Consider the following 5,769-nt stretch of genomic DNA (forward strand, 5'->3'; position numbering starts at 1 on the left):
CCAAGAAGCAGCTGCCCTCCAGCCATCCCATCTCCCCAAACCCCAGCCCAGCCCTCCCCGAGGGTCGGCCCACGGCGCAGCTCCCCGGGCAGCATCGCTCCTCCGTCCCCGTGTCCGCGACAGCCTGCGAACGCTGCCTTCTGTCGCCTGCTGAGGGACATGTCGGGAGGCTTGTCCGTCAGGAGAAACAGCCTGGCAGAAGGGCTGAGATGTCTATTAAGCTGCCACACTGCTCGTGCACTTCATTAATAGCATTAATGAAATCAGAACCTGTCTTAATCAGATAAAACAGAAGGGCTACTAAGAGAGACAGAATCATGTGGCTCTTTGGAGAAAAGTTCCTTTACCTTCTTCTTTTCGAGCCATAAAGCTGTGCCAGATAAATTTCATATTTTAAACCTTCTCACACTAAAGTGCTTCACTGGCCTGTAAAGATCCAGAATCAGAAAGAATGAAAAAGAATGTCTGAAGTTTAAAAAAAATTCCCATCTTTATTCTCCGTTCATAGATACTGTTTGCATGTGAGATTTTTTTTTTTTTTCACTCCCACCTTTTCAAAAAAATACATTTCTTCTGCCATAAGATATATTACATTTCAGTGTGTCGTAGTTTATAGATATCATCCTGACAATGCACTTTATGATGTCACGGTGCCTATACCTGTATAGTCCACGCATAACCTTCTATTATTTTCGCTAGCTACGACATACGATAATAAAAATGACAAAACCCAATACTGAAAGCCGTGCCTTCGGGAAGAGTACAGCTCTCCTCACAGTGAGATGCACAAGCAGCAGGAGACAGAGCGCCCCGGAGGGAACGAGCTGGGTTCTGTTTGCGGCGTTGTTTGCAAAGCCCCCATGGAATCGGGATTGCGTTCCTGCTCCATCTCAGACCAAACGTCTCAAAGCGCTCGGTGGTGGAGGCACCTTCAGAGGTGCGTTACACGGCAAAACGAAGCGCTTCGCCAAAGGTGTTGCAGTGGACTGGTCGGGACCGGGAGCCCTGCGGCGCGGCGGTATTCTGGTGCCGTGTCCTGGGTGGCCTTTCTCCTCCGAGAGGACGGGAGGGCTGTGTGCGGAGGGTCTCAGGCCACACGGAGTCGCATCCCCTCGCCGTGGTGGGACGCTGGTGAGGCTGTCCATGGGCTGAGTTGGCTCCAGCGACACCATCACAAAGCAGTGTAACAGTCTGTGATATTCACTTTTCCTCTGGTTTTGGGGTGTTTCAGACTTGGTGTCCTCCTGGAATGCTCAATGGTCACCACCACTTACTTCATCGTAGGGGCGGGCTCTGCTGCTGTGTCATAAATGTTTGCATACACCCAGAAAGGGGGGATTTTTCCCAGAAACAGCAATGTAGAGAGGGCACCGGGAGCTAAAAGATCGGCTTAACTCATTTTAAACTGCATTTGGGCGCTGCGAGGCACGGGCCCTAAGCCTACAGCCTGAACGGACACCTATTCTGGAGCCACCCCGGAGGGTCTGCCACCTCCCTGGTCAGGGCACAAAAAGCCCACACCAGGGGACACGTAGGTGTGGAGCAGAAGCGTGTCTGAATGGAGAACACCTTTCTTCAGCAGCGGAGCTCGCCTTGCCTGTCGGAGCCGCTCAGGCGCTCCCGTTTCTGCCGTCGAGGGCAGCTCAGAGCTTGGCAGGTCCCGGCGGAGGGTGGGCAGGAGGGGGCTATCTGCAGGAGTGGCTGAAGTGTAGGCTCCTCCTTTTGAGTTTCTCAGGGTCGTTGGAAGCCATGTGAGAGAACTCCCGGAAGATGTCCAGGTAGGTAGCGTCTCCTGCAAAAACACACAGGAAGAGGCATTAGTCCCCATATTTTTGCTTTGCTACTTCCCACCCGTGGAGGTCATGGTGCACCAGGCTGTTTTCACCAGGAACTCATCACAACTTTCATCTGGGGGTAAGAGACAGCTCTACATGTGACATAGACAGAGCTCTTTAGCCTTGCACTGCCGCAGAGGGTTCTGGTTTGGCTTTCCATTCTTTGTTAATAAGAACAGGATTATTCACGAGCTTGCATGGGTAAACATGCTCTCAGGACTCTTGCGTCACAATCGGATTTGGGATAATTCCTCCCTTTTATTATTATTGCTACTTTCTTTCCGAAACCCAAGAGACAGCAGAGGGACTTTCAAGACTTGAAGGAGAGAGCTGTCATGGAAGCTGAGTGCTCTGAAAGGCAAAGGTCCTTCGTTGAGCCGCTTGGGGGGCAGCAGAGCTTCATGCAGTCGGGAACACGGGGCTTGAGGTTGGTTTGCTGGGGACAGCGTTCGCCCAGCAGCAGGGAGAAGGTAATTTACTGATTGTCTGGCTTCTCTTCTGGCAACCAGGCTCTTCAGAGCTCGTTGTGGCCGGTACGACATCAGTCCACCTCTGCTGGAACAAAACAACAACCTGTTGAGGGGCACTATCAGACGATAGCGATTCTCCGTGAGAGCTGACTCAAGGCCCTGTTCGAACCGCGAGGGAAGGCAGAGAGTTCAGGTGTCCCAGCAGCGGTTCTGTGATAGAATCTCCCTAGGAATGCTTTCAGATTTGTGCTGCAATTCTAGAGATAATTAGGCACCCGCATCCCATTAATGCTATCTCTGCTTGTATGTTTTGCTGCTTGATGTTCTAGGGCAATTTTTGCCATTGACTGGGCTACTGAGCTCATTTTTACCTGGTGATGAACCCACGTAGCCACAGGGGAAAAGATAAGTGAAAGATCCCAGGTATTCACCTTCAGAGGCACAGCTCCCTCTGGTCTTTCACACAGAGCTCCAGTGGTGCCCTTTGTTTGACAGAAGACATGTCCTGGAGAGTCACTGGGAGGGAAGACCCACAGCTGCTGCGAGCCACGTAGCTCCAAGGCACGTTGTCTGTCGATATTGGTGTGGCGCCGAGGGAAGAGAAAAGCTAACCCAAAAACTTGGTTCCACCCAGCCAAGTCAACAGCAGGAGCCCGTGTCACTCCATATTGCCTCACAAACTGGGCTGGAGAGAGCGGTCTGAGCTTGAGTGTGTCCAACTGGCTGAGGGTGGACAGGGCAGCGTCCCCTCACTGGCCTGCAGTGCTCCCAACCCTGCAGGTGTCCTCCAAGAACCCTTCCTCCAGCGGCTCCTTTGATGCAAGGCCACAGCACAGGTCCCTCTGGGGCGTCCCCTTCCACCCCAGCTCATGGGAGAGCACACTGGGATGTCAGGAGTGGCCCTCTTCAGTATATAAAGAGCGTCCAGCCCAAAAGGTCTTGAGAATAAGTCTTCAGCATTATCCACATGCAGGTGGCAAAGGCTCATCACATCAGCCTTATGGCCAGGGGAAGCTTTGATCAGGATCTATCTATTTTCAGGCAGCAACGCTCGGGAAACGGGTTCGTTTGTGCCTGCCGCAAAACCCACTTGACCTACCTGTGAGCTTCTCATTACAGTCCCTTGAGCCCCTCATTAATGGGAGGGACTCATCCCGTTTCCACTGCCCCCACCAGTGCTGTCCTGTGTGTACAGATCTATCCTGATGCTACAGGACCTGTGCCTGGCAGCCCGTTAGACACCGTCCCCTCCCACCCGTGACATCCCCTCCGGGACCCACACCACCTTTCGTTCTCCATGTGCATCACCGCAGCGTCCTACCATTGCCCCCTGCTCCCCCGCCGCCTATTCCTCCCCACCTTCCCTAAATAAAACGTACTCCCTCTCTGGAAGAAGAAAAAAAAAAACCACAACAAACCAACTCAGCCTTATACACTGCATAGAAAAGAGGCGGAGTTTCCATGAGGACAATAAAGACCCGTCTCTCTGGGGTTTATTTAGAATGAGTCTGCTGTTGGATTGTCAATCGTACCTGGTAGCAACAGGTAAGTAAACGCTGAACTGGCTGAGTTCTGGTGTAGAAACCAGCCGCGACTTCTCCTCTGCGATCCTGCCCCAGTTTTGACACCAGTGGGATGGTGACAAAGTGGCACTACTGAGTAGTGGGACAGAGATTTGCTATTACCTCCTGCCTGTAGCCTGACCACGTTGGTAAAATCAGGAAGGTCTCCTTGTTCAGTGAGATCACTCATCCTCCTGCGCACCGGTAAAATACTTGTTCTGGCAAGACTTACATATAACTCCAATTACAAGAATCGTACTGTTGCAGTAAAGCATTAGGCCCGGATTTTTGAAGATATTTAAGCATTTAATCCTCATTAACTAAAGAAAGAGACAGTCTTTTGGAGATCTGGCATTTCAGTCTTCGGTGTATCTATCCTCGTGAGGTTGGGAGAGACCACAGTCTCCGTTTCAGACAGAAATAGAAATGCAGTAAAATAAAGGGGGCAGTGGGCGCCAGTGATGGGGGGGGGGAACAAGCCACGTGTCTCCCAAACTCTGTGCTTATAAATTTACTGTAAGACCACCCAGCTCTCCTGCCATAAACACCTTAAAAGACTGTAATGCTCCTGATTTCAAAGTATCCTTCCTGCTTAACTTCTCCACTGAGTTCAGGATCATACCCAGATCCATTAATTGGGATCTCTTTGTCCCTCCCGGGGAAAACAGAGGTTATTCCACAATTTTGTTTTTCCGCGTTTGTTTTCCGTGCTAAGTATGGTAGAAATCACGAGGCCAGGCCAGTCTGTCTTTTCTTCGTCTTCTTTTTATTTTTCTGCCACAGACACGCAGTATGAGGCAAACCAACGGGGGAAGGACTGCACTGGGATACGTGGGGAATGGTGGTCCATGTGCAGGAGACTGATAACTAGTGCAAGGTCTCCTTTTACAGGACCGCCATCGGCAGAGCTCGTAATATAGCAAGCATTAACCGATTCAGGTACTCTGAAGAAACACGAATGGGTGTGTTGGGGGGTGATGTGAACCTGTCACCTTTACCACAGCCTTCTTCCAAAGCACCCTGAAACCACATCATCACAAGACAGCGTCACAGAAACCCAAACAAAAATGCAGAGTATTTACGTGGCATTCCAGTCCATTCGCTGCCGTGAAATTCAAGCGGTGGGTTGCAGAGAAGGAGAACAGGTTAAAAGGGGATGGTTTTCCAGATCCAGTTAATACAGGCAACAAGGCAAGAAACCCTACGTAAATAAATCAAGCCAAAGGAGGAGGAGGGAAGGAGTTTATCTAGATTTTTATTAACAGTGTTTCAAGAGACAATAGAAGAGAAGGGAGGGGGGGAAAAAGGCAGACACCACAGCAACAGTTTTAAAATTGTACAAAGATAATAACATACAGAATATCCGGTTCCATAGTTACAGTCAAAAAAAAACAGGCTGTGTATGGAAAGGGGGAGTTAAAAAACGTGTTACAAAGTTGTACTGAAAGCAGGCAAGTGAAGGAGGTTAATAGGTTATAGCGTATTTACAGCAAGTGTCAGCCCCCGGTAGAGCAGCCCAGCCACCCGGTGTGTCACACAGCATCGCTAATCAACCCCACGCAGCAGCTCGCACTCGGCTAAAGAACTTCTTTCTCGCTGTGCTGTTTAGATAGGAAGGTGTGGGAGCCTCAGCCAGGAGGCGTCCTGCTGGGCTTTCTCACCTCAAAGGCTTTCCCGGCCGGCCGCCGGCCTCCCTCACCCTACAGCGAGAAAGGGTGAACTCTCTTTCTGCCATTCAGCAGCCACAGGTCTGGGGCAGAGGGCTCCCGGGACGGGGAATCCACACCAATGTTCCTGTGCTGCTGGAGGGACGCGACGGATGGAAGTCAACGGAGAGAGGGTTACAGGTCCGTTGACAACCTGAAGGCAACCGCTTGGCCGCTGCCAACGTCACCTACTGGA

This window comes from Charadrius vociferus, unplaced genomic scaffold, assembly GCF_000708025.1.
Source record: "Charadrius vociferus isolate BGI_N301 unplaced genomic scaffold, ASM70802v2 scaffold477, whole genome shotgun sequence".
Lineage (NCBI taxonomy): Eukaryota > Metazoa > Chordata > Aves > Charadriiformes > Charadriidae > Charadrius > Charadrius vociferus.